We start from the raw sequence: 9899 nt of genomic DNA, 5'->3' as shown, positions 1-9899 counted from the left end.
GTGCCGTGTCAGAGACTTTATTGGACTAACCGTATGTACTAAGTGCCAAATGATAGGACACTCATATAAGTACTGCAGAGACACTCTTAGATGTGGACACTGTGCTGAAGAGAACCACACCAACGAATCCTGCCCAAATGCCGCTTCCAAACCAGTCTGCGCTACGTGCACTAGATTTGGAAAGCCCGCTATGCACTCGACTGGAGACAAGGACAACTGCCCGGCCTACAAAGCTGCACTGAAAAAGGACCTTGCTACGATCGACTATGGCGTACAATAATTATTATTTTGAGGAGGACAATGAGGTAAATTTTTGCAAAACCAGTGATCTTCAAAAATGGATTGAGGACAAAACACACATTTATAATAAAGATTGCAACAAGGAACAATTAAATATTGTACAACTGAACTTAAGGTCCATTTACAAATACTGGGACACTCTTAACATTTATCTTAATACCTGCTGGAAACATATACATATTTTGATGTTATGTGAAACAGCAATTACAAATGACCTTACTTGTCTCTACGAAGTTCCTGGTTTCAAAGCTTATAACTATTGTAGAACAAAAAAAACAGGAGGTGGTATACTGCTCTATGTTAGAGATGAAATCACTTTTCTACAAAAATCACTAGAAACAAAATATTTTGAAAGTATATTTGGCATCATAACTTTACCCAATAATATAACAATGAACATTTTAGCAATATACCGCCCTCCAAATCATAGTAAATCATTGTTTCTGAATGAAATCTCATACATCTTATCAAATATTATTAACCCCATGGAAAATATGTTGTTTCTTGGAGATGTTAATTTAGATTTATTAAACCCTCTACACCCAGTTATTATGTCTTACGAAAACATATTATCTAGCCATCATTTAATAAAGTGTATCAACGATGTAACAAGGGAAGCATTAGTAGCCGGAAATGTTACACGCACATGCATAGATCACATTTTTATAAGGTTCAACAGCAGGCAGCAACAAGCTGACGTATTTTCTTCTTGTATTTGTGATTTTACTATAGCGGATCACTTCGCGACAGCTCTTAACATCACGTATAGTAGCGCAATTACAAAAACCAAACATCGCGGGGAAAGTATTTCAATAATATCCCAAAAACGAATTGATAAAAACATACGTAGTTTTAATTGGAACGCCCTGCTTGCTGAAGAAAATTGCATTGACATATACAATAAACTCAAAAACATTTTTAACGACCTATATGAAAAAAGTAAAATCACTTTTTATCCAAAACCCAAAAAAAGACCACATGCAATAAAATTATGGATAACGGATGATATTTTGGAAAAAATTAAAATAAGAGACTCCATGTACAGAAGATGGAAAAATTCACCTACTAATAAAACCTACGAAAAACAATACAAATCAACCCGAAATACTGTTTCCAAATTAATCATAAAAAGTAAAACTACGTATTTTAATGAAACATTTAAAAGCTATTTCAGCAATTCTAAAAAAACTTGGGATCAAATTAATAAATTATTGGGACGTAAAACAAAAACAAACTGCGATGAAATTATCTCAAAGTACATGTTGAATAATAGCGGACAAACAGAGGAAATAATTGTAAATAGATTCGCTGAGCAGTTTACCAATAGTATCAGCTCGATGTTACACAAATGTGACTACAAAGCGTCCAACATAGCCCCCGCTGATTTGCCCAATAGCATGTACTTGCCCAGAGCGACCTGTGAAGATATACGCAGGATAGTCAGTCAACTAAATAATTCCAAGTCGCCAGGGATTGATAATATTAGAATGTTCGACATTAAAAAACATATAACTATTCTATGTCCGATAATTACTCATTTAATTAATAAAATCTTATCTCAAGCAGTTATACCGAATGAGCTTAAATGTAGCATTATTAGGCCAATATACAAAGGGGGAAAGCACACTGAAATGGAAAATTATAGACCTATCAGTATATTGCCAGCAATTGAAAAAATTCTAGAAAAATACATCTCCGTAAATTTAATAAAATACCTAGAAAGTTTCTCCATTATTGATCGAAACCAATACGGATTTCAAAAAAATAAAAGCACAGAAATTTTACTACAGGACTTTTCCAATTACGTAAATCAAGAACTCAATGATAAAAAACATATTCTTGTATTATTCATAGACAACTCTAAAGCGTTTGATACTATTGATCCGAAAAACCTATTACAGATATTGGAGGCGATAGGAATTAGGGGAAAATTACTAAAACTTCTCAAAAACTATTTAACCAATCGACAAATTAAAGTTAAACTCTTTCAAACTTACAGCAAAGCTAAATATATGTCAACAGGAGTCCCGCAGGGGTCAATTCTCGGGCCAACATTATACATAATATTTGTTTCACTCATGAATAAAATTTTCACCTTTGTTAAGCATTACGTTTATGCTGATGATACGGCGCTAGTCATTTCGCATGAAGATTTATCTATTGCAATAAAACTCATGCAGCATGATTTCTTTTCTTTACAGAAATGGTCACATGATGCCGGCCTAATAATAAATTCCAAAAAGACTAAATTGATGCATATACGATCTCCACATGCCAAATACTCCATCACGCCTATAATAAAGTCGCATACATCTGAGTGTATACACAATTCTTCACAGTCCTGTAAATGTGGAACCATTGAACTGGTACAAACTTATGTATATTTGGGGATAACTGTAGATGCGCATATGAAATGGGATACACACGTTAGCAACATATGCAAACGCCTACGAGCTATTGCGGGGCGAATTTACAAAATTAAATATTTTATGCCTATAAGTACGTTAAAAATAATCTATTTGTCACTAGCGGAATCTACAATCAGATACGGAATAACCTCATGGGGAAACTCCTGCAAGACAAATATAGGTTACATCCAATCAATTCAAAACTCCATGACTAAGCTTTTGGTAAACAAACGTATTTATGCACAAAGAAGAGATATAAAATTATTATATGAGTCAGTTAACGTATTATCTGTTCGAGGAATATTATGGTTAAAAATTATATGTCAAAACATAACGTCAGATTCAATATACAAAGAAAAAGTAGATCATGCATATGACACAAGATTCAATAGAAATGAAGGTATGTCCATTCCGAAAATTATAAATAAATACGGACAACGGACTTTCTCTTATCTTGTGCCTACCATATTTAATAAGATTCCAATAGACATAAAAATTCAATCAAATTGCACCCCCGAATTAAAAAATAAAATTAAAAAATGGTTAATAGATCAAGCTTTTTTATACTGATATTGTTTATAATCTTATGCATATATATAAATATACATATGAATATGAGTAATTTGCCTGTGTTACAACTGACTGTCTTTGTATTTTATTATTTTGTATTGTAGTAAGTTAAAAGTTTATTTTTATTGTTTCTTTTTTATGTATGGCTCTGTTTTTGTGATTATTTAAGTTCTTATTTAAATTCTTCTGTATATATTTTAAATATTGTGATTTCTCGCTTTTTGTATGCTTTGATAATATATTATGTTAAACTGACCTGCTGACAAACTGCTTGAGCAGTTTAGCGGGTATAATTAATAAAAATAAAAAAAATAAAAAAATTGATTTTAATTAATTGTGAAATAACACAAATTCATGAAATAAAATTTTAATGTGCACGCCCTGGAATAGAACCCGTGACCTTCGGATTACTAGTCGAGAGTCTTACCCCTCCACCACGTAGGCCATCAAAACGCGAACACTTTACAATATCGGATCGAGAGGCGGAACTACTACCCCGTTCACACAGAGCGATTTTAGTTCATCAAGTCGGAGTTGAATGACGCTTGAAAGCTGAAAGGCAGTTCACACTTGTCGATTCGCTTTCAAGTGTTCGCATTCAAGTCCGACTTAATCAACTAAATTCGACCTGTGAGAACGGGGTAGCATCTTGTTCATTTTTTGTCGTTCAATGAAAGTCGTTCAACCACGGCGTTCAACTAAAATCGCTCTGTCAGAACGGGGCTTGATGTTGCACCGATTCAATCGAAAATCGAAATATGCTGTCAATACTGGCGCATCTATCTGCGAATTAACGTCAGACGGCTAAAAATACTAATAAATTGACAATGCCGAATTGAAGTAATAACATTAAGAGGGTATTATTACCAGACACAACCGAAAATGTGTAATATTAAATCGAATTCTAGACTGATAGTAATTTGTTTTTGGGGTATTATGCCGTGTTGCGCTACCTCCTTCTTTAGCCAACGTTTCTGAAAGCGATGCAGTGTCCATCATCAGGGCAGATGTGTAATGTCCGAAACGTTGGCTAAAGCAGGAGGTTTAATCTAAGGTCACGTTTTAAATTTTGAAAAAGTATTTATTTTTTATTATAATAAAAACATAATATGTCGTATTATTTTATTATTATTATAATACACAGATTTTTAGAAATTTCAATCGAAATTTTGTGTTATACCACACATAGTTAATATCGTACAATTATAAATTAGTACCTATAAATCAATACATTATCTAGTTATAGCGCTTTTCAGAATTTCAATTTTACTTCAAACGAAATTATCAATAAAAGAATTCGAGCACACATTTCGTTTCGAAAAACCCTCAATTTGACTAATCATTTACGGACTTACAAAACAATAAACTTCAGAATTTTTACATAAACATATTTTACCCAGACATTATTGAAAAATAAAAAAAATAATTATGACTGTAAAATAATATATAAAAGCATATAATTCAACCATAAATAGCGTGGTAGTTGTAAATAATAGTGTCATCAACAGCCGGCGTACAAGCATACAACATGATCTAGTATACACGGTTGTACGGTGGACAATCAGTCATATTGTGGGTACCTACTAGTAAATAAATGGTTTTATAAGAACACATTTCTTATAAAGTGTGCTAACTTCGGGGGGTGATTCTATTTGATTTTACAAATAAAAAAGATAAATAACTTCCAATGTTTTAAGATAGGTTAAAAAATTGAATTTTTTTATTGTAAAATAAATATCCTTCTATGGAAAAATATTTTTGTATCGTAAAATAAACATTGGAATTTCGAAAAATGTCATTTTTCTTATTTACTTCTATCATCATGTAGAACCTCCCGAAGCTGAGCACTTTACCAACGGACATTCTGTATTCCAGGGGTCACCAAATGACGGACTGCCGCGCCCTTTTTTTCCCTTCCGGACCGCAACGGTCATGTATTTTAAAATAACGGACCCATAATGAAAGTAATTGGTGACCCCTGCTGTACGCATTGGTAAACCATAGACGTACGAATTAATTTAGCTCAAAATTCGGGCTCAACACAGGTTCGCCTAGTAACTGGTGCTGGTGATTAGTGAGGCAGCTTATATCCAACTTAAATATACCTACTATTATTGTCTCCTTATTACTTTGCCATTATACATTTTTGGTATTACTGTTCTTATACATCTAATGTTACCTTGAATAAAATGTATATTTATAATTATGTTTTTGATGATAAAATACATCAAAAAATATATCAATAAAAATGTTAAATATATATTTTCATTTTTATGTTTACTCACTTCGTTGTACAACAACTTATTCGGTTAAATTCTGGAACCGAGAATTATGACTATAGACATGGCGGCCAGCTGTGCAGGGCGAGCGACTTGTAGCGGAATGAATACGGTATATCCACAGACATAGGAATTAATAGACGAGAAGATAATGGCGAGGGGTAAAATCAAGGCTGACTGTGATTCGTCAATAAATCAATCTGACAGTAAATAGGCATCTCGCATTATAATATCACCATTTACTTCTTAAAATTAAAATCTGCTTTTGAATGAATAGACATTTTTACATGGGAGCGCAAATTACTCGCCACGTTATGAACAAATTTGCGAAGTCCAAATTCGGCAAAAAAATTCGGTTGTATTTTCAGAGTCGAATATTTCGTTTAAGTATTTAGTTAAGACACTTTTATAAATGTTCATAATTTACTTCCCAGCAACCAACCGGCTTTGTGTTTCGCGTCCAGACGTTTCTCGATGTGATAGTATAATATCGTCCCTTAGCTAACAACACCGCATAAGTCATTTTTACCAACTTTACAGGAGACGAAAAAAACTGTTTATTTTAAAAAATCGGTGGATTTTTTCTGTTATTACTTAAAAAATACCCTAGTTAGAGGTTAAGAAATAATTATTTATACTTACTTTGACAATTTACTTTATTTTAACTTTTATTTTATGACTTGAGCTGTGTTGACTGATATTTTATTAGATTTAGGCGGTGTTGCTTGCGGAAATGTTAGGGAATAAGGTATTAAAAGATGATTTACAAAGAAAAGTTTTTATCAAGAAATATTTCAAAAATAATTAACAATCGTTATAAATAGGTGTTTATAACCTAAATCTTAAGAATAACATTGTTGAGATCAATTGCTCAATTGCAAATTATTTGGTGACACACGAACGTTTACAGCGTACCTAAGTGCAATTATTATTACTATTTTTTATTCTAACAGGAAAATATTTAAAACATAGTCTTTAATAAACTCCAACTAAACAAGATATAATAGTAATAAAATTATAAAAATAAAAAATATATACTCGAAATCTCCAGTCTTTAGCGATTGCTGTGCGGAAGGTCATCATAAAAAGAGTGGCAACTAGATGGTAATACACTTTTTAGGTCTTGCAAATCTTTATACTTCCGATTTGTAATTGGTATTCTAGCTGCATACAATTTCTGCAGGTGATTTATTTTTTTAATGCTGTTAATTGGCGTGGGACGATGTGGTAACGGCTGAAGCTCGTCATCAAAACCATTTTTATACCAAATTGTGCCATTTGGTCTGTATTCTAGCATACGTACATCTGTGACGGCTGGGTCACCTGCTTTTTTACCAGGCCGTATAGATTTATAAATTAATTCTTTCGAAAAGTCGGTAAAAAAGGTATAGTCCAAATAACGAGCTTCGTAAGGCATAGGATCACTCCTAGCGGTTTTAGTAATACCCATGTATTGTTGTGGAAGGTAAATTTCTTTACCTTTTAATTTACACTCTATTGCACTGTGTACGGAATCACATTCCATGTGGGTATGGCCTTTTACCAGGTACTTTTGAGTAATTACAATATTTTTTTCAATCGCTAAACGTAATAAAGCATTGCTTAAGGTAACATAGCGATTTTGAGCACAACAGCCATAGGAATATAAAATCACAGGCAATAATTTCTGGCTCATAACTTTCTCTAGATAGTCTACTAAGCATGAAGCAAAAACAAAGGCTTCAAGTGTGCTATTTGACTCATCGAACCAATAACACATTACTTCTTTAGTTGTTAAATTGTATAATGTAAAATTATGGATGCATAATTTAGTTTTATAATAAATTGCATTAGCTTGAAGATACGGAGCCAATTTTACCGATTCAACATCCTGTGTGAATACATGACAAGCTCCGGACTGTGCAATATCTTTGTCAGTATCTTTCTCTCTCCTGGCTCGATCTTTCTTCAAAAAATTTTGTGCGTATTCTTCATCCGTAATGTTTCCAGTTTTATGACTGCAACAATCGTTACATTGATCTTTCTTCGGGTAGAATAGGCTCAGATTGAGTTTCAAAAATAATTTGTCAAATAATTTACGACCAAGGCATTCTCTACCCTCTAACTCACAATTCTCTTGATATGTGTGGTAGAGCTGTGTCATGTTCGAGAAAATTGGTTCTAAGTATTCTCGTGATGTTTTAGCACGACAGTAATGCGATGGCATCTTTGGAAGATCTGCTAAAAACTTTTCAACATATTTGTGGTCTTCAATTTTCTCTGGATTTCTGCGGTTACTGGTTGAAGTAGACAAATCTGGAGGCATGGTACAGTCTGTTTTTGTCAGCCAATATCTTATAAACGAATCTTTAATGGCAAGAGTGGCCAAGAACATTTTTTTACAGACTTGGTGACGTACATTATCAATCGTGAAAACGTAAGTTCGACTATCAGTTCTTTTGGATGATTTCTGGATTTTTTGTAATTTTCTTTGGTACTTTATTAACATGAGAAGTTATAAATGATCTTTGCTGCTCCCAGTTCATGTTCTTCCAGAAATTTTCAAATAAATATTGCCGCTTTTGTTCGTTATGTTGTCACATGATCTGAGTTTAGATTTCTTGCAAAACATCATCATCACCTGAACTCCATGAATCAATTTCTTCTCCATCCATAGTGTATTTCAATTATTGAGCTTCCTCAAAGAAATAAAATACATTTTGAAACACCGCCCAAGTTAAAAAAGCTGGTTAGTAAACACCGCTTAAGTAAATGAAGATATTCAATAATGATTTCTTTCTATATGAATATTATGTGATAATCAATAAACATTACTGTATTATATAGCTAACCTCTTAATCTTCTATTAAAACATCTTGCAAAGACCTTTCAGCGATAAAACTCACATAAAAAATATAATAATCACGGAGCGCGAAGTACTTTTACGAGAAATGTATGACAGACTAACGACTTGTGCGGTGTTGAGAGGCTAACCGACTTGCGCGCTGTCACTACTTTTTGAATGAAGGCTTCTAATTGACTGAAATCTATATCATGTGACCAATGGTTAGACGCGCAATGAGCAGCTCTATCTATCGGCATTATAATGTGAAAACCGCCAATTTTCGACTTGAGCGGTGTTGTAAGCTAAGGGACGATATGTTTCTAAAACTGATCTATATTATACGATGTGAATATGCTTAAAATAAAGTAAAATAATGCTTATATATGGAATGTAATACGACAATTGGGTTTATTCTCTTTTTCACATCTATTTTTACAAGTTTTCATAGTAAAAGTCAACATTTTGCCGTGTTATTTCGTAAAATGAACCGATGATGCCTCGACCATAGTTCGCACAAGAATGATGACGTCACGTTTTCAAATTTCACTTGAGGCCATACGCCAGCACAGCCGGTTCCAATGGAACCGGTATGGGGAGTGGGGATAATACGCTTTTAATCACTTAGGGCAGGTCTACTAATATTCATATGTCTATGGGTATATCTATCTCGCTCTAAAATTGTCTTAACGCGAGAGACCGTCTTTTGGCAAAATTTGAATTTGGCCTTAAATTGACAGTCCGCATGTACTTTTTGACATTAAAAAGTGAATTAATTAGTATATGAGGTCTTTAGTTATGACTTATGAGTTATGACTAATAACTTGTGTTCCTCCAAGTCGGAACGGAATCAATTGATCGCGTCTCGATCGTCCATGAATCGTGCTTAGGTACGAATTCTTTCGACTCTAAGAGCTTAGTTAGTTCACCTCCATTCATTATTTAGCCAGGTATTTTGCATAATGAACGACATCATCCAAAAAAGTCGTGCATATTGACAGCTTATCCGACAACATAAATAAATGTCCGCCAACTTTGAGGCATAGATAAACCACTCACCACCCACCATAAATGAACCACTCACTAGATCAATATCTTCGGGTTTTTCGTACTGAGCCCATGGGTCCTAAAGTTGGCCATAGATAAAAGTCTGTAACTGAAAAATATACGTCACTACACGACATACTCACCATCGACTAGGATAGAAACTATAAAAAAGGCGTAACCATAGACAATATAATTCTCATTCGGAGCCAACCCCATTGGCTAGCCTAAAATCGGCCAATGACAGCGGCCTATAAACATGCATGAAGTGCGCACTGGTTTGTGGAAAATATACGTCACAAGTCAGCCATAGAGATTACCGTGTCTTTTTTTCTGACCCACTTTTTTCTAGCGATGGGCGGAATCGATGAAATTCGATGGTTTACTCGATCTTTTTTATCATTCGAAATATCTCGATTCATTGTCAGAATTAATTCGAATGCAACTCCGAGACAATCGTTTTGAAACGTCATCGAT

The sequence above is a fragment of the Hesperophylax consimilis genome, chromosome 22 (assembly GCF_061612785.1).
Source record: "Hesperophylax consimilis isolate HC1 chromosome 22, BYU_Hcon_1.0, whole genome shotgun sequence".
Classification (NCBI taxonomy): domain Eukaryota; kingdom Metazoa; phylum Arthropoda; class Insecta; order Trichoptera; family Limnephilidae; genus Hesperophylax; species Hesperophylax consimilis.
Note: the sequence above shows the minus strand (reverse complement) of the source record.